General features: G+C 38.2%; 1 long non-coding RNA gene across 1 annotated transcript; it reads right to left on the bottom strand.

Annotated features, from left to right (window-relative positions):
* Nucleotides 1-1,303: 1,303 nt before the first annotated feature.
* LOC121232172 (uncharacterized) lies at nucleotides 1,304-2,931 on the bottom strand. The gene is made up of 2 exons (XR_005930407.1): nucleotides 2,660-2,931; nucleotides 1,304-2,395 (listed from the first exon to the last, which is right to left on the bottom strand). It is a non-coding gene; the product is annotated as an uncharacterized lncRNA (long non-coding RNA).
* Between the last annotated feature and the right edge of the window lie 18,099 nt (nucleotides 2,932-21,030).

Raw genomic sequence — 21,030 nt, forward strand, 5'->3', positions numbered from 1 at the left:
TGGTTTTTGCCCATCCTCCATGTCCCCTGAGCAGGTTTTCAGACCCCAGTTCTCATCGTACGAAAGGGCTAACAATGCTCTCCTTTTTAAGGTTATGAATTGTTAAAGGTTTCTATGGTATTTTTTTTCAACTAATCTAAAAAAATTAAATATTTACAAGAGTGACTCAACTTCAAAAATAATGACAGAAAGAATCTGAAATGATAGTGTTGGTCGGTGCTGATACCCAACTCAACCATCCTTTAATCATTAGCTTCTGATTGGTGCCGGCCATGAAAGGTTGATACAGCCCGGCACTATTCATTTTAGGTTATTTCCATAATTGTTTTTGAAGTTAAACCGTGCTTTCAAATATTTAATTTTTTAGATTAAATTGATAAAAAAACCTGATTCCTACGCATAGTTATAACTTATAACATGTTTACGAGGTGTACAACTACTCTCTCTTTTTTTTCTTTTTTTTTTTCAATTCAAACAGTCGAAAATTATACACAAACTTTTTTTCCACCTTTTTCCATGCCTGATTACAGTACCAAAAGGTACCAAAGCACGCATGATAAATTAAAGCTATTCTCACCATTGTTATAAAAAATAGTCATGATTTCATATAATCTCATTCCATCACTTGTTCTTCATCTGCTATGCCCATATCTTCATTTCATTCAATTTTTGTGGGTCAACTTTTGGCAGCAACAATTTGTGACCAAACAATGTTTTTTAGTAAACAGTTATCAGTCTAAAGCTTATTAAAGAATTTGTAGTAAACAGTTTTTCTTTTACAAGAATTTGTATCCTTTAAAAGGATTCTCTACTGAAGGTGATAAATGCAGTGTGCTTAGTTTTTGAATTTGAGATTAAAAAAGAAAGAAAGAAAAGACAGGAGAGCTGAAGGAATTAAAACATTAGGATTAGGTTGAGAGAGCCAGACATGGAGGAGTGGTCCAAAAGTTGGAAGTCAATTTCTATTGTATTCATTTTGTTAAACCCTGAACCATCGGTGTTTTTATTGGGGAAATGTGCACATCTTGTACGTTGTGGGTTCTGGAGGTTTGCAATCTGGATTTGCGCCATTTCAGCAAATTAGCATTAAAAAAATCTAATAGATTACACTTTGTACGATGTAGGACCAGGGGAGTGCCATTTGAAATCTTGAAGTGCTTGTCTAGCCTTAAAATATACTTTTATATGTGCATATAAAGAAACAAATTAGATGGCTCCTGTCTACAATGGACACGTCCCATTCTATCATCAATTAAAAGAGATCATATTCTAGCAGGAGATCATTAAAAAGTTAGGCTTGTGGTTTTTCATCAAGCAAAAGTTTACTCAAAGTTTTCTTATTGAACGAAAGCAAAGCAGATTCATTAAATAGAACAGGCGTCAATGCTAAGAATCTTAGCAAGCGCAGCAAGGGGAAACACAACCCATCCATCGAGTAAGACATCCTACCCATACATTGCACCACCCAATTAGCAGTTTCGTTACATAATCGGAGAATACATTTTTAACAAATATTAAAAGGAGAAGTTAAATCGAGGATATCAGCTTCAATCACCCGAGAAAGCTAGCACGAATTGTTACCACCTTTAAGAGAGGAAATCAAGTCACTATTATCAGATTCTATCAGCACATCAGTCCATTTTCTTCTTGCGACCAAGGTAGCTCCTAAATGAACCGCTAAAGCTTCCACAACCTGCACTGAGGACGCAATGAGAAAGGCATTCACACCTTCAACAATTTCCCTTTTTCATTCCTAACAATGGCAGCAATCCCATGCCGCATCACAATTAATTTTGATACCTCCTTGCCTTGAAGCAGACCATCATAGGCCAATATTGGTAGACGATGCCCTTCTAGCATCATTTGGCCAAACTAATTCCTCAGTTTCTCTCATTGCTTTATGCATAGTGATCCCAGATTGTCATTAATGCCTTCAAATATTATCTGGTTTCTTGCGATCCATAAATTCCAACAAATATAAGCAAGTAGTCTAATCTGGTCTTTCACTACATTTGAAACAAGCCAACAACTTTTATCATTCCACCATTTGAAAACTCTTTTAAAACTTTCCTTTTGTGGATAGTAGCTAAACGTTGATTGATTCGAACTTGTAAGTGCATAAGGGCATTGTACAGCCCAATTTTGGCCCGGGCTAAAACAAACCCAAACTAATACCCAATTACACAGGCCAAAACTAAACCAGTCCTAATACCCAATTACATTAGCCCAAAGCCACCAATGGCCCGAGATAATTTTCAAAACAGAAACCCTAGCCCCTCTTTCCCTATGCGTCTCTGCCTTCATGTGCTAAGTTAGCACGCTTGTCGCCCGAAAACCACCATTCTTGGCATCTTGCACCAAAATGGTAACCTTGCCTCGTTGACCTTCCTCCAACCTGCAAACAAACCAAAAGGAGAACAGAAACAGCAAAGGCAAATAGCAACAAAAATAAACAAAAGAAAATGACAATAATATGTATTCAGCTATATAGTCACAAGAACTTCAATGTAATATTTTTACAGACAGATTTCGAATACCAAAAAAAAAAAAGAGCAAATCCAAAGTTCTTTTAGTTTCTATAAGGTATTGTTCAATATTGCATCATCTATTTTCAACATAGAAAAATATATCAATATATTTTCGAAATAAATTTTCTTACCTTTGTTACGAATCGAAAAGTGGAAAGTTTTTTCTATTTTCTTTACTTTTTTGGATTTTTCATCTCAAAAACGGGCCAAGGGAGGAGAAATGGCCAAAATGGCCTTTTTCCGGTGAACTCCGGCCATCGCGGATGACGGTCACCATCGCCAGCGGCTGGTGGCGACAGCGGAGCCACGGTGGCGCTCTATGGCCAGCCTAGGGTTTCTTTGGGGAGAAAAAGGGAGAGGGGGCTTGTTTTTTTTTAAGGGAAGAGGTAGAATGATTTTTTTAAAAAGAATTTTCACTTATATAGGCTACATAAAATGACGCCATTTTGAAAGTTGAGTTCAGAGGCCAAACGACGTCGTTTTGACCTCTAACCCGTGGCCCGACCCATTTGCCTTCAGGATCCGAGTGTTTTTAATCAGAATGGTTAATTGCGCTTTTAGCCCTTCTGCTTTTCTATTGTTTTGCAATCAAGTTTCTTTCATTTTAATTTTTGCCCTTTAATTTATTTTGATTTCAATTCGGTCCTCCCAAATGCTATGCGTTTTGGAAGAGAAGGGAAAATATCCCATTTAGTCCCTTCTTGTTATTCGCGCGTTCAATGTGGTCCTTTTCCTTTTTTATTTATTTCAGATTTGCCCCGAATTTTAGTTTTGAGTTCAATTTTAGTCATTTTTCGGTTATTTTTGCTATTTTATTAGTAAAATTAGTTAATTTATTATTATTCTTATTAATGTATATTATTATTCTTATTAATGTATTCTTATTATTGTATTATTGCTATTATTTTTATTATTATCACTATTATAATTATATTTCCTTTCTATGCTTATGTATTTATTTATTATTATTATATTTTGTATTATTATTACTATTATTATATCTCTATTTACTTACCTAGATTTTAAACATACTTTATTTTATTATATATTCTCATTATTTATTGACTTATATCCTTTTATGGTTTCTAACTTTAAATTATTTGCTATTTTATTATTAATATTACTATTGTTATTTACTTATTTATACTTTTTTCATATAATTTCAAACTTTATTTATTTATTTTATTAATGTTATTATTTAGCCGATTTACATACCATTTACATGCGTATTTGTTTACCATTATTTTAGTTCTATTTATTAACTTTCTTTTATTTGTAATCCATTTATTTGTTTGTTTATTTATTCTCGTCCCTTTTTTGTGATTGTCATTGTGTTTATATTATTTTATGCATATTAACATCATAATTCATTTTCCATTTTATTACAAAATCGTATTACATTAACCTTCACTTGATACATAATTTTTTTTAAAAAAATAAGCGATACTCCGTGTTTCGAGATTCGAAAAAGTTGTTCCCTAACTCACGGGGTTTCGATTTTCTCAATAAATCTAAGTATACGAGTCCCTTTTGTAAACATGAGTTTTTTTTCAAATAATCTCGAGAATTAAGAAAAGATTGTATTCTAACTTACGGGGTATGATTTCTTTCTAAAACCGAGATAATCAAACATTTTCCAAAATAAATAATTTCCGGTGTTTATTGTAACGCCCCAATTTTCGGGAATTCTGTGAATGTTGGCATATGTTTAATTATGTTAGTGGGCCTCTAGAAGGCCCAAGCTTAAGATAGAACCCGGCAATTTTAGTTAATTTTTGTTCCATAAGAAAAAGGGGGTGAAATTATGAAATAGAACCTATGTGAAATGTTTGAAAATGCTATAGGCTAAATTGAAGTAGCCAAATAAATAGGAGTGCAAAATAGGAGGATTTGCATGACAAACCTCCCATTTTACATGAAGTGGCTAGCCATCATGTTGTTGTAGACAAAATGTGCACTTGATATCCATAATTTATGGTACAAATTGATACAAATTGATAATAGGTTAGGTAAATGTTCCATGATAATGGGTTAGGTAAATGTTTCATGATAATGGGTTAGGTAAATATTTCATGATAAGAATTTCATGTCTTTTGTATTAAAGAATTAAATGGATGAAATATGAAGTTTTATTAAAAGAAAAAGGGGTGAAAAGAACAAAGTTTTGTCCATCTTTGTTCATCATAGCTGAAAGTTAGAGAAGAGAAAGGAGAGGAGAAAGCTCTTAAGTATTCGGTCATTAGGAGGAGGAAAATTGAAGGTAAGTTCTTGGTACCTTGCTTCTATTTTGAGGTTCATGAGTTCTTCTTGATTCTACATTAACTCTTGAAGTATATTTTGATTTTTAGTTGTGTTGTGAGCATTTAGTCATGAATTAAAATGAAGGAAATGGTTGTTGTTTCATGTTCTTTTGATGACAAATGGAAGATAGGTGAAGTTGAGCCAAACAAATGAGCATGCATGTGCCTTAGATGTTAAAGGGAAAAATCAGCTAACATGTTGTACTTTAAAATGATGAAATGGAGATTATACTTAAGTAAAATCATAGATATGTGATGATTGATTGGTGATATACATGTTTAAATAACAAGCATGCAAGTTAGGTGTGAAAGAGTGATTTGGTAATAAATCTGCTTGGGACAGCAGCAGTAACGTGACTTTGGAAAATCACCATAAATTGTGGGAGATGAGTTAGAAGCTGCATAAATTATGTAATTAAAGCTTAATGAGTCTAGTTTCAAATGGAATAAACTAGAACATATTTTGAATTCTGTACAATGAGAAATTTGATTCGTAATGAAGAGTGGTCAGATTAGTCAAACAGTGAAACATGGGAAACTTTAAGAAAAATTTGGTATGGATTGGCCATACCAAAAATTCTGAAAATTTTATGGATAGAAGATATATGAGTCTATTTTCAGAGAAAATTAACGGCACTTGATTTGGAGTTTCGTAGCTCCAGTTATAAATGATTTAGTGACTGTTGTTCAGGAAGACAGCTTGCAGTGAAATTATGATTATGTGGTAAACATTGACAAAAATTTGTTAATGAGTTGCTTATTGATTTCTTATAAGCTTACTATGATCTGTAGGTGTGGTTGGCCAAATATTGTAAGGGGTTAATACGTAGTTTGTATTTGAATAGTTAGATTAACGTGTTAGTAATCCAATTGTAGGCGGTTCGTGTGTGGATCTCGTCAGCATATCGTCGCAAACAGGTGTGTAACTAACACCCTCTTTCTTAGTCTAGATCGGCAAAAGTCGAAAAGTCGAAATGCCGAAAACCGATATTTTGTAGATTTGCGAGTGTGCGAATGCTCGTGAGGTAAATCGATTAATGTTTTTGGTAAGTTACAATATTTGGACTGCAAAGTGCATGATTTCTGTGCCCTCGATATTTTTGGGCCTAATGGGTCAAAATTGGAATGATGGGCCAACAGGCCCAATTCGGTAAGAACCCTCGGTACGTGATTCTGTAGTACGTGAAAGGTAGGAATATGCATGAAAAACCCTAAAATAGATAAATTACTGAAATACCTTTAAAAGTGAAAAATTTACAGTTTTACCCCTAGGAGATAAATTACCAAAATACCCCTAGGGTTAAATTGACTTAAATGCATGTTTGACTGTTGTTATTTACTGCATGCCATGTTGTTATTATCTGATGCATGGGACTGGGATATTGACAGAGGAAGTACTGAAAGTGGCTTGTCCACGTACTGAAGGTGGCTTGTCCACGTACTGAAGGCTTTGCCTCAATTTACTGTTAACTGAGCAGCAATGCTGCAACTGTGGAGTGTTGGGCTGGGTGGGTTGAGCTATCCCCACATGGAGTGTATGGCTGGTACGGATGGAGTGTAGTGGTTGGTGGGTTGAGTAGTCTCCCCAAATGGGCTTGCATATGTTATTGATGTTGCATGTATTTTGAAATGGGCCTATGGGCCATACTGTTATCTGAATAAGGGGCTAAGACCCAGTTTATTGTAATCTGAAAAGGGCTCTGGCCCAGTACCACTGTTACCTGAATGGGCTTAGGCCCAATAGACTTGAGCTGACTTGGGCTTTGAATGAGTTTTCCTTACACACTGAGTTTCCCCAAACTCACCCCTTTTATTTTCATCCACGCAGGAAATCCCCAACCATAGTGGGCTTGGAGCTGTGAGGGAATTCGGAGTGGCCACCCGTTTTGAAAGTTTGATTTTCTTCTGGTGAACTGGACATCCTTTTATTTACGTTTGAAGTTTTGGGTTTTTAAATGTAATAAGGCCGCTTAATTATTTTTGATGGTTTTAATATGTATTACTAAGATAGGTATTACTTATTTTAACTGTTGAAATTGGATAGCTTTAGGGCGCGTTTTCAAAAACAACAATTGATTTCAAAATAACACGACAATAAGCAAAGCTTCCGCAATGAAAGTATTTTCCAAAATTAATCACTTTTCCTAAAAATGACTTAATCAAATCGGTTTCCTAGAAGTATCCATGACGTTAAGGTGTGACAATGGCGGTATGCATGTCTAGGATTGGATCCGAAGGGAGCTTGGTACTTAAGCAGTCCGATGGACTCACCACCTCTTTTCCGGTTTCCTACCTAGTGCACAGCTTCCATTCACTTTAATCCTTAATGAATTAATCTTTTGAACATCAAGTACGATTTTCTGGACTTAGAATGGAAATTTTTTTTAACGTTTTTGATGTGGCATGCCGGATCCGGCCATAACTTCTGAGTTGGGTTTGAGATGCTACATTTAGTGGTATCAGAGCCTAGGTTGCAACAACTCGGCTGTGGAATAGGTTTACAAAAACAAAGATTTTCGAAAACGAAAATTTTATAAAGAATGCAAAAAACTCGATTTTCAAAATTTAGATCTTTAGAAGATAGCATTCCTAATCTCCGGCTCAAGCCTGTAAGTATTACTCTGAACTCTTCTAAATATTTTTCTGAATTATCTGCATGTACTGAAACCCTACTAGGATACTCTAGATAGGATGATTCTGAAACCATAGGAAAATCTGATAAGAGACTGAAACTATAGCTAGACTTCGATTCTGCGAAAACAAACTTTGAATTACTGTCTGATTCATAAAACATCTGTAATAAACACTGGAATATTGAATTGATGCATAAAAATTCATAATCAAGATAAATCAATATGAGTACGAGAGCTACTCGGGGAAGAGGCCGTGGTCGAGGCTGAGGTAGTACTCAAGCTGGATCTTCGTCTTCTGAACACTTACCCACTAGAGTAGCACGACCACCACCGACGGATGAGAATGGGCCGTATGATAGGGTTGCCGAGGATGATGCCCTATCACAGGCAATGCTTCGTGTTCTGGAAAGGGTTGCCGGAGCAAGTTCGGGCAACGAAATTCAGAGATCTATTTCTGAATGACTTCGGGACCAACGGAACGGAGATCTTTAAGGGCGTGTCTGGTATAGCCCCGAATATGGCGAAATATTGGTTAGAGGCCACAGAACGGATTACGGATGACTTGGACTACTCTGAGGAGATTGTGAGTGGGGTATCTATACTAAGTCCCTTGGGTCACTCGGTTAGGGTAGACAAACTGTATAGAAATGTACCCTTAGAAACTCAAGGTAAGGTTTTTCCTGGAGATCTGATGGAGTTACCGTTCAGAGAGTTTGACCTCATTCTGGGAATGGATTAGCTTGTTAAGCATAAGGCGACTCTGGATTGTGCTGCTAAACGAATGGTGTTAAGGACCACAAAGGATGAGGAGGTTATGGTGATAGGTGAGCGAAGGGATTATTTGTCCAATGTGGTGTCCACTTTAAGAGCTGAAAAGTGGAGTCAGAAAGGTTGTGAGGCCTATTTGGCATTTGTAAGTCAGTCAGAAGAGGAGGGATTGACAGTGGATAAGGTTAGGACCGTAAAGGAGTTCCAAGATGTTTTTCTGGAGGAGCTTCCAAGATTGCCTCCGAACCGAGAAGTTGAGTTTGGAATAGATTTGTTGCCTGGAACGGCGCCCGTGTCCATCGCACCGTATAGGATGACACCGAAGGAGTTAGTGGAGTTAAGGGCTCAAATTCAAGAGTTGTTGGATAGGGGCTTCATTAGGCCAAGCGTGTCTCAATGGGGAGTACCGGTGCTATTCGTGAAAAAGAAGGATGGTACGATGCGAATGTGCATTGATTATCGCCAGTTGAACAAACTGACGATTAAAAATAAGTATCCACTACCAAGGATTGACGATCTGTTTGACCAGCTTAGAGGGGCTTCTGTGTTTTCTAAGATTGACCTCTGATCTGGATATCATCAGTTAAGGGTCAAGGAGGCGGATATCCATAAGACGGCATTCAGGACTCGGTATGGTCATTACGAGTTTTTGGTTATGCCATTTGGACTGACGAACGCTCCTGCAGCATTTATGGATCTGATGAATCGGGTGTTCCAACCATTCTTGGATCGATTCGTAGTCGTCTTCATTGATGATATCCTGATATATTCTGAAACTAAAACGAAACATGATAAGCATCTCCTTATAGTGCTACGAGTGTTAAGGGAGAAGGAACTCTTTGCGAAGTTCAGCAAGTGTGAATTTTGGTTGAGGGAGGTAACCTTCTTAGGACATGTGGTCTCTGCTGAGGGGATTAAGGTGGACCCTCGAAAAATTGAAGCAATTTTGGAGTGGAAGGCACCTAGGACAGTGTCAGAAATACGGAGTTTCCTAGGACTGGCAGGATACTACAGAAGGTTTGTGGAAGGTTTTTCTGTTATGGCAGCACCCCTGACAAAACTCATAAGGAAAGGAGAACCGTTTGTATGGACTGAGAAGCAGCAGGGAGCTTTTGAGAAGTTGAAGAAAGTTCTGACTGAAGCAACTGTGTTAATTCAGCCGGAGTCTGGGAAGGATTTTACTGTATACAGTGACGCATCACACGTAGGTTTGGGCTGTGTGTTAATGCAGGAGGGTAAGGTGGTTGCATATGTATCACGACAGCTTAAACCTCACGAAGGGAACTATCCGACTCATGATTTAGAGTTGGCAGCAGTGATATTTGCACTTAAAATTTGGAGACATTACTTGTACGGAGAAAGGTGTATTATATACACAGACCACAAGAGTCTTAAGTATTTGTTGACTCAGAAGGAGCTGAACCTTAGGCAAAGGAGATGGATTGAGGTGCTTAAGGATTATGACTGTTCGATCGAGTATCACCCAGGCAAGGCTAATGTGGTAGCTGATGCTTTAAGTCGTAAAACCGTATCTGATCTGAGAGCAATGTTTGCTCGTTTGATTCTGTATGATGATGGCAGTTTGTTGGCTGAATTGCAAGTAAGGCCAACCTGGGTGGATCAGATTAAGGAAAAGTAGTTGAACGATGAGTCTTTGGTCGCTCGTTTTCAACAAGTTAAGGAAAGGGGAAACTTCTGAGTTTGGGTTAAATGGCGAAGGAGTTCTGTGTTTCCGAGGAAGAATTTGTGTTCCGAAGGACTCTAATTTGAGGCAGACAATATTGAAGGAAGCTCATGGAGGACTTTGTGCCATGCACCCTGGAGGGAACAAGTTGTATCACGACTTACAAGAATTGTACTGGTGGTCTGGACTTAAACGAGAAGTAACGGAGTTTGTAGGGAAATGTCTGACATGTTAGCAAGTGAAAGCTGAGCATCAATTACCCTCTGGACTGTTACAGTCAGTGAAGATACCACTTTGGAAGTAGGAGAGGGTAACCATGGACTTTGTGAGTGGGCTGCCTTTGACACCATCAAAGAAAGACTCGGTGTGGGTGATTGTGGATAGGTTGACCAAATCAGCCCATTTCATACCTGTTCGTACTGACTTTTCACTTCAAAAGTTAGCCAAGTTGTATGTGGCAGAGATTGTGCGACTTCATGGAGTCCTAGTTTCAATTATTTCTGATCGGGATCCCAGATTTACATTTCGGTTTTGGCAAAGGTTGCATGAGGCGTTGGGGACGCGATTGAATTTTAGTACGGCTTTCTATCCCCAAACTGATGGTCAGTCAGAGAGGGTTATTCAGATTCTGGAGGACATGTTGAGGGGATGCGTGATTGACTTTTGAGGTAGTTGGGAAGATTACTTGCCGTTGGAAGAATTTGCGTACAATAACAGTTACTAGACGAGTATTCGAATGGCACCGTATGAAGCACTGTATGGACGAAGGTGACACCTAGTTGTTGGACCGAACTAGGAGAGCGACAAATTCTTGGACCAGAGTTGGTAGCTAATACTGAGGATAAGGTCAGGATAATTAGGGACCGGTTAAAAGAAGCATCTGATAGGCAAAAGTCGTATGCAGATTTGAAGCGTAAGGAGATTGAGTACTCAGTAGGTGATATGGTCTTCTTAAAGGTTTCTCCTTGGAAGAAGATATTAAGGTTCGGTAAGGTTCGGTAAGAAGGGCAAGTTGAGTCTGCGGTTCATTGGGCCTTATCGCGTTTTGAAGCGAGTAGGCCCAATGGCTTATTAGTTGGAATTGCCTCCAGAGTTAGACAGGATTCACGATGTTTTTCACGTCTCCATGTTAAGGCGTTATCGTGCTGACCCTGCTCATGTCCTGCCAGTTGCAGAAATCGAAGTTCAGACTGATTTGACCTTTGAGGAGGAGCCTGTGCAAATATTGGCTCGAGATGTTAAGGTTCTCAGAAGGAAATCTGTCCCGTTAGTGAAAGTACTTTGGCGTAATCATGGAAGGGAAGAAGCTACTTGGAAATCAGAAGAGACTATGCGTCAACAATACCCTCAACTAGTTGGATCAGGTAAATTTCGAGGATGAAATTTCTTTAAAGAGGGTAGAGTTGTAACGCCCCAATTTTCTGGAATTCTGTGAATGTTGGCATAGGTTTAATTATGTTAATGGGCCTCTAGAAGGCCCAAGCTTAAGATAGAACCCGGCAATTTTAGTTAATTTTTGTTCCATAAGAAAAATGGGGTGAAATTATGAAATAGAACCTATGTGAAAATGTTTGAAAATGCTATAGGCTAAATTGAAGTGGCCAAATAAATAGGAGTGCAAAATAGGAGGATTTGCATGACAAACCTCCCATTTTACATGAAGTGGCTAGCCATCATGTTGTTGTAGACAAAATGTGCACTTGATATCCATAATTTATGGTACAAATTGATACAAATTTATAATAGGTTAGGTAAATGTTCCATGATAATGGGTTAGGTAAATCTTTCATGATATTGGGTTAGGTAAATGTTTCATGATAAGAGTTTCATGTCTTTTGTATTAAAGAATTAAATGGATGAAATATGAAGTTTTAGTAAAAGAAAAAGGGGTAAAAAGAACAAAGTTTTGTCCATCTTTGTTCATCATAGCTGAAAGTTAGAGAAGAGAAATGAGAGGAGAAAGCTCTTGAGTATTCGGTCATTAGGAGGAGGAAAATTGAAGGTAAGTTCTTGGTACCTTGCTTCTATTTTGAGGTTCATGAGTTCTTCTTGATTCTACCTTAACTCTTGAAGTATATTTTGATTTTTAGTTGTGTTGTGAGCATTTAGTCATGAATTAAAATGAAGGAAATGGTTGTTGTTTCATGTTCTTTTGATGAAAAATGGAAGATAGGTGAAGTTGAGCCAAACAAATGAGCATGCATGTGCCTTAGATGTTAAAGGGAAAAATCAGCTAACATGTTGTGCTTTAAAATGATGAAATGGAGATTATACTTAAGTAAAATCATAGATATGTGATGATTGATTGGTGATATACATGTTTAAATAACAAGCATGCAAGTTAGGTGTGAAAGAGTGATTTGGTAATAAATCTGCTTGGGACAGCAGCAGTAACGTGAATTTGGAAAATCACCATAAATTGTGGGAGATGAGTTAGAAGCTGCATAAATTATGTAATTAAAGCTTAATGAGTCTAGTTTCAAATGGAATAAACTAGAACATATTTTGAATTCTGCACAATGAGAAATTTGATTCGTAATGAAGAGTGGTCAGATTAGTCAAACAGTGAAACATGGGAAACTTTAAGAAAAATTTGGTATGGATTGGCCATACCAAAAATTCTGAAAATTTTATGGATAGAAGATATATGAGTCTATTTTCAGGGAAAATTAACGGCACTTGATTTAGAGTTTCGTAGCTTTAGTTATAAATGATTTAGTGACTATTGTTCAGGAAGACAGTTTGCAGTGAAACTATGATTATGTGGTAAACATTGACAAAAATTTGTTAATGAGTTGCTTATTGATTTCTTATAAGCTTACTATGATCTGTAGGTGTGGTTGGCCGAATACTGTAAGGGGTTAATACGTAGTTTGTATTTGAATAGTTAGATTAACGTGTTAGCAATCCAATTGTAGGCGGTTCGTGTGTGGATCTCGTCAGCATATCTTCGCAAACAGGTGTGTAACTAACACCCTCTTTCTTAGTCTAGATCGGCAAAAGTCGAAAAGTCGAAATGCTGAAAACCGGTATTTTGTAGATTTGCGAGTGTGCGAATGCTCGTGAGGTAAATCGATTAATGTTTTTGGTAAGTTACAATGTGTGGACTGCAAAGTGCATGATTTCTGTGCCCTCGATATTTTTGGGCCTGATGGGCCAAAATTGGAATGATGGGCCAACGGGCCCAATTCGGTAAGAACCCTTGGTACGTGATTCTGTAGTACGTGAAAGGTAGGAATATGCATGAAAAACCCTAAAATAGATAAATTACTGAAATACCTTTAAAAGTGAAAAATTTACAGTTTTACCCCTAGGAGATAAATTACCGAAATACCCCTAGGGTTAAATTGACTTAAATGCATGTTTGACTGTTGTTATTTACTACATGCCATGTTGTTATTATCTGATGCATGGGACTGGGATATTGACGGAGGAAGTACTGAAAATGGCTTGTCCACGTACTGGAGGCTTTGCCTCAGTTTACTGTTAACTGAGCAGCAATGCTGCAACTGTGGAGTGTTGGGCTGGGTGGGTTGAGCTATCCCCACATGGAGTGTATGGCTGGTACGGGTGGAGTGTAGTGGTTGGTGGGTTGAGTAGTCTCCCCAAATGGGCTTGCATATGTTATTGATGTTGCATGTATTTTGAAATGGGCCTATGGGCTATACTGTTATCTGAATAAGGGGCTAAGGCCTAGTTTATTGTAATCTGAAAAGGGCTCTGGCCCATTACCACTGTTACCTGAATGGGCTTAGGCCCAATAGGCTTGAGCTGACTTGGGCTTTGAATGGGTTTTCCTTACACGCTGAGTTTCCCCAAACTCACCCCTTTTATTTTCATCCACGCAGGAAATCCCCAACCATAGTGGGCTTGGAGCTGTGTGGGAATTCGGAGTGGCCACCCGTTCTGAAAGTTTGATTTTCTTCTGGTGAACTGGACATCCTTTTATTTACGTTTGAAATTTTGGGTTTTTAAATGTAATAAGGCCGCTTAATTATTTTTGATGGTTTTAATATGTATTACTAACATAGGTATTACTTATTTTAACTGTTGAAATTGGATAGCTTTAGGGCGCGTTTTCAAAAACAACAATTGATTTCAAAATAACACGACAATAAGCAAAGCTTCCGCAATGAAAGTATTTTCCAAAATTAATCACTTTTCCTAAAAATGACTTAATCAAATCGGTTTCCTAGAAGTATCTATGACGTTAAGGTGTGGCAATGGCGGTATGCATGTCTAGGATTGGATCCGAAGGGAGCTTGGTACTTAAGCAGTCCGATGGACTCACCACCTCTTTTTCGGTTTCCTACCTAGTGCACAACTTCCATTCACTTTAATCCTTAATGAATTAATCTTTTGAACATCAAGTACGATTTTTTGGACTTAGAATGAAATTTTTTTAACGTTTTTGATGTGGCATGCCGGATCCGGCCATAACTTCTGGGTCGGGTTTGGGGTGCTACATTTATCTTCGTTTCAGAGATTTAAGATATTGTGTCCTAACTTACGGGACATAATTTTTTCCCTCGATTAACGTGAAATACATCATTTTCTCAAAATAAAATTAATTAAATAATATTTTAACAAAGGATCGTTTTTTTAAAATCTTATTGATTCTCGACACTAAGACATTAATTAATCAACTAGGTACCAATTTTGGGTGTCACGAGGGTGCTAATCCTTCCTCGTGCTTAACCGACTCCCGAACCCATCTTCTGAATTTTGTAGACCAAAAAGTGTTGTTTTAATAAATCAAATCGTTTATTAAAAACAACCATCTTATGAGGTGAGCCGATCACACCTCATCAAAAAAGATTGGTGGTGACTCCTACGTTCGTTTCCATTTTCAAAATCAAAGTTGACCCTATTTTTCAAAAAAATAGTTTCGACAGCTTGGCGACTCCACTGGGGACTTAAAAAAGAGAGTCAAGCCACGAGTTGATTACTTTTTGTCTTTTTGTCGAAAATTGAAAACTTGGTTTAAATGTACGATTCTGTCGTTGCATTTCATCCGTCTTTGTTAAGATCTTCATTATTGTGGTTTATAAATTACTGTGTTGGTTTGAGTTTTGGTATCTTTCTGCACATTGCATCGCATGATCGGTTGATCTTACCCTTTTAAGTGGAAGTGAGAAACTATTCCTTTGTGAGGTTTTCACCTCCGTGTAGGATAATGGATTATTTTCGAAATACATCCGTACCTATGTCTTCGTGAGATTTTCATCTCCGTGCAGCCATAGGGAAATGTATTTCCGTAAACTGAACTCGGTCTATATGAGCCTATAATGGGTGAGGATCGAGGAATCTGCTGATTCAAGTACCTTTATTTTAGAACTGAACTGCATATAGAGAGCCGTAGGAGCCCGCCTTAGGTAGAGCTACACCGAACCCTAGTGGTTACCCCAGCAGGTGCTTTATTTATTATTTCTTGCTTGCTTTAAATTGTGTATGAAATACTGACTTGTTTTATTTTACTTTGATTATATTTGCATGGCATTTTCATCACAAAAAATATGTTGATTCACATTCAGTTGCTAAATAGAAAGCTTGCCATGGAGAACGAATTTTTTCATAAAGTGGAAGATAATACGGCTATCCGTATATGGTCAGAGAGAACGCAATTAGAGAAAGGTGATAGTTTGGCAGATGGATACATATTGGAATTATGATACTTCACCCGTATCAGCGCAACACAAAATGATCTCCAAGAATTGAAAGAGATATGGGTCAATTGGGACGATGAAGTCAAGCAACTATTTTACAGTAATTATAGTGATCTGCCCTATCTACTCGACATCAAGGTGGACAAGCACTTGCTTCAAGCTCTGACTCAATTTTGGAATTTCGCCTACAGTTGTTTTACCTTTGGGAATATGGATTTGGTACCTACAGTAGAGGAGTATACAACCCAACTTCGTTGTCCAAAGATTCAAGCTGACAAAGCCTATTCTAGAGCCGCTAATGTCCCGAATTTCGTGAAGAAATTAATGAATATCATGGGAATGAGTGAACAGTGGGTCGCAGCTCGTCTCAAGCAGAAAGGAGGAAGCAAATGTATTCCTTAAAAAAGCTTGTGAGATATGATTTTGGCACACCTGGATGTGAAGAAAAGGGTTAATGTTTTTGCTTTGAATATTTGCGGGCTGATAGTTTTCCCTTTAGCGCTAGGGTACATGGATGAAGCGATTTCTGATTTGTTTGACAGGTTTGATAAGAGGGTCACGTCGGTTCCTGCGATTTTGGCTAAAACATTCAGATCTTTGTACGCGTACCAGAGAGCGGGTGAGGGAAGATTTATCGGATGTGCGCAACTATTGCTAGCTTGGTTCCATAGCCATTTCTAGAAAATAGACAAAGTCTCGTATCGAGTGTTCTCGGAGAATTATTTTTCTTTGAAAGAAATAGTTGCTATACCGAGGTGGGATGATATATCGGAGGAAAGATAGATAACAATCCTCCAAAATTTCCAAGAAGAAGATGTTGAGTGGAGAGCCCCTTGGATGGTCCCCAATGAGATTCTGTACCGGTGTGGGGATTTTGACTGGGTCCCCCTACTTGGGATTTGGGGAGCCATCGGATACGCTCATTTTCTCGTTTTGAGGTAGTACAGATCGAGACAGTTCATACCAGCAACCCAAGGGCTAGCTCAGTGCGAGTTTTCATATAGGGGGATAACTATAAGAAAAAAGTTCGGGAAATGTCCAACGCTTGGAATCAGACTTGCCGGATGAAAAGATTGGTTGTAGGTCCGATGACGACCCTTCAGTATAAAGGGTGGTGAAGTAAAAGAATCAATGACAACATAAAGCAGGATTTGGATGGGCCAAGTCAAGAAGGTGTGCGATCAATGGAAGAATACCTGCAAGTAGTCCCATCCGAGCTAGAGATCATAAGACAGGATTTCGAGAAAAGAATTCGAATCTAGGAAAGAAGATCAAGAATTGGAGGAAGAAAAAATACATTTAAGATTGGATGTTGATGTTCAAAAATTAAAAACCGAGAAATTAAGAAATGGAAGGAATAAGGATGAAGAGGATTTGGATAGTCTGAAAATGAATTACAAGAAGCTGTGTTTATCAATAAAAACCACTGGATTGGGAAAAATATAGGAGCAATGACTACATGAGATTCAAGAAGAAAAGATCAAAGCCAATTGGTAGGAGAGAAAATTCCAAGAGGCTTAGGTTCGAAAAGAGGCTTTAGAAAAGAGTTTATCGAAAACCCAAAATGAGAAATTCGAGTTAAAAGCTAGAGTGTAGAAATGGAAAATTCACTCCATTGTATCATAGTCGAAACTTTGCAATTAAGCTGAAGGCGAGCTTGAACAAGATTGAAGAGCTGAAAAGGAAGGTAGAATAGCTTGAGACTACGTTGCAAAACTGTGGGCTCTGGGTCGAACTTTTTGAAGCAAACAATGAGCAGTGTAAGGAGCAACTCCACTGATCTCAGGGTCTAGTTAAGGATAAAGACTATATTATGGGTGAAGCCGTGGCTCAGATACGAGAGGTGGCTGATCATCTACAAACCTTGGCAGTCCAGGCTGATGTACTGAGTTTGAAATATGAGTCAGAGTCAAACCAGGGCTGAGAGCTAGCTTGGCTACTTAGAAAAGTTAAAACTTTGAGCATCAGGGCAAAGCCATATGTGTAATTCATTTTATGTAAAGAAATTTGTTTTCTAGTAAAGTTTTCCTAACATAATTGAATCAGAATCAATGTCTCTTTTTGCATTCATTTCATGCATTTGCATTACATCACATCATATGCATTAAATTTCATGAAAAGACCCTAATTAAAACAAAATTATTTTAGTTAATCTGGAAACCAATAAGAGTCAACCAATTGAACATCGTTATAGTACTCGCGCTAAAACCAAAGAAATGGACCAAAGATTGGAATAGTTTCAAAAAAAGATGCAAGACCAATTACAAACACAATTGCAAGAACAATTAGTGAAAGTACAATAAGAGATGAGGGATCAGATACTAGAATCCCAAAGAAACATGATGAGCCAATTGGCACAGTTACTAACTGAAGAACATGAAAAAGGGAAGAACATTGCAATCAACTCAGGGGATGATAATGAGGATCCCATTTATCCCCCGGGTTTTATCCCAATGAATGGTCAAGCACAGCCAGAGGTGTACCTACGAAGGGTACCCGTTACGATCAAACCCCAACAGCATCAGACCAGTACCTCGGTGCCGATGAACTACCAAACAGGTTCAGGTTCTAATCCTGGGGATAACTCAACCAATCCCATTGTTCTTGATCTCGATGATATGGCAGAAATGGAAAAAATAAGAGTGGAACTGCCAAAACAACTGGAGGATCGATGCAGATGGCTGAAAGAAAAATTCAGAGCAATGGAGAACGCTGATTACTATTGCGAAATTGACACCAAAGGCCTAAGTTTGGTCTCAGATTTAGTGCTCCATCCTAAGTTCAAAATTCTAGATTTTGAAAAATATAATGGAACTAGTTGTCTAGATCACCATGTTTTGTCAAAGGATGACATGATACGTTCACAATGATCAACTATTGATCCATTACCTCCAGGACAGTCTAATCGGGTCTGCCACTAAATGGTACAATCAACTGAGTCGTGCCAAGATTTATTCATGGAAAGATCTAGCACAAGCTTTTATGAAGCAGTACAGTCATGTAACAGACATGACGCCCGACAGAATCACATTACAAAATATGGAGAAAAATCAAAATTAGAGCTTTAGGCAATACGCCAAATGGTGGAGAGAGATAGCCACACAAATCCAACCACCTCTGCTAGAAAAAGAAACGACTATGCTCTTCATTAATACCTTGAAGGCACCTTTTATTAACACATGCTAAGAAGCGCAACTAAGAGTTTCTCAGACATAGTGATATTTAGTAAAATGATAGAAAATGCGATAAGGTTTGAGAAAATAGAGGCCGAGGAAAATGCCAAAAGATCAGCCCCGAGGAAAAAAAAAGAGGTGAATAATGTGAGCACATATAACAAAACTTATTCTAAACCGATCATGGTAGCTCAGCCAAGGATAGTGGCTACTAGCCATTAGGGCCCTCCAAGTCAAGATTCCAATACAAGGCCAAATACGGAAAGACCCCAATTTACGCCCATCCCAATGACATATAGGGAAATGTACCAGAGTCTATTCGATGCACATGTGGTATCCCCATTCTATCTGAAACCATACAACCTCTATTCCCTAAATAGTATGACGCAAACGTTCAATATAAGTACCATACGGAAATGACGGGGCACTCGATCAAGAACTACACTACGTTCAAGAAGTTGATCGAAAGATTCATTAAGATGGGGATCGTAAAATTTGATGACTCATCAGGACCTAATGTAGCAAGAAATCTATTTTCTAATCATTCTGATAAAATGGTAAACACGATAATCGAGAGTGGGAATAAGAGAATCAAAGCTGACGCGGTGAAAGTGAAAACCCCACTGAAATGGTTTGGAAACAAATGATAAATAGAGGTTTAATAATACAAGATTCGGAGGAAAGGCCCAGAGGAATAAGAAAATACTGTGAGTTCCGTGCCAAGGGGATCATGACATCCAAGAATGCACTGAGTTCAAAACCACCGTGCAAAATCTGATGGATAATAAAGAGATGGAATTTTATGAAGAGATCAATGGATCAAAAGAAGGAGAGGTTTATGCCTCAGAGGAAGGATCAACAGAAAGGGTCCAGAAAGTGAACCACCTGGTAGTGATCGTTTCACGACCAAGAAATGATGAAGTAGGAGTATGAATGGCACCAAGAGTCATAATCCAAAAACCTGTATTCTTTCCCTATAAGGATAGCAAAAGGGTTCCTTGGAACTATGACTGCAACATGATATTCTCGGGAGAGGAGAACCCGATTAACGCTTCAGAAGAGGGTCAAAATGTGAGTTTTTACACGCGTAGTGGGAAACGCTACGATCCAGCGAATTCAAGAGTGGAACCCGTAAAAGGAAAGGTCTTGGAGGTAGAATAAGAAAAAGAAAAGACAATTAAAGTCGAATCACTTATTAACGAGCCAGTGACTGAAAAAGAGGCTAGAGAATTCTTGAAATTCTTAAAGCACATCAAGTACAGCATTGTAGAACAGCTACATAAGCAACTGGCTCACATTTCAGTGCTAGCTTTACTTTTAAGTTCAGAGACACATCATAGTGTGTTAATGAAAGTGCTAAACGAAACCTATGTTGCGAATGATATCTCTGCCAACAAACTGGACTATCTTGTTAATAATATAAGCGTCGATAATCTCATGTTTTTTAATGACGACAAAATATCACCAGGAGGAATGGGGTTTACAAAGGCTCTACACAGCACCACTTGCTGTAAGGGATATACGTTACCGAGAGTATTGATTAATAATGGATCTACATTGAATGTCCTACCCCTATCCATACTGAATAGGCTACCAATGGATAGTTCCATATGAAGACATGTCAAAGTATAGTGAGGGCATTTGACGACACCGAAAGGAAAGTAATGGGGAGGATTGAAATACCATTTTTAATCGGTCCAAGCACCTACGAGGTGGATTTCTTAGTGATGGACATCAAGCCTTCTTACAATTGCTTATTGGGGAGGCCATGGATTCACTCAGCGGGGGCAGTACTGTCATTGCTGTATCAACAGCTAAAGTTGGTAACCGAAGGTCAGCTAGTAATGATAAATACGGAAGAAGACATTATTGCATCCGTAACCAGCAATGCGCCTTATGTAGGGACAAACGATGAAGCGATAGAATGTTCCTTTCGATCACTAGAATTTGTGAACGCGACCTTCATTGTCGAAGGGAACAAAATTTCGGTGCCCAAAATATTCAAAACTATAAGGATGGGCCTGCAACTGATGGTTGGGAAAGGAGTTTCGCCTGGGAGGGGGCTTGAAAACGCCTACAAGGAATGGTCGAGGTACCCATACTCACGGACAAATGAGATTGCTTTGGCTTAGGATACAAGCTAGATGCGAGGCAAAAGAAGAAAGAGATGGAAAAGAAACAAGAAAAAAGGAGAGCACGACTAAGCGGGGAAGAGGTCAAGTGGAAACCGATGACCTTTCCCTATGTATCCAGAATGTTCGTGTCAGGAGGAACCTTT

The sequence above is a fragment of the Gossypium hirsutum genome, chromosome A07 (genome assembly GCF_007990345.1).
Source record: "Gossypium hirsutum isolate 1008001.06 chromosome A07, Gossypium_hirsutum_v2.1, whole genome shotgun sequence".
NCBI lineage: Eukaryota > Viridiplantae > Streptophyta > Magnoliopsida > Malvales > Malvaceae > Gossypium > Gossypium hirsutum.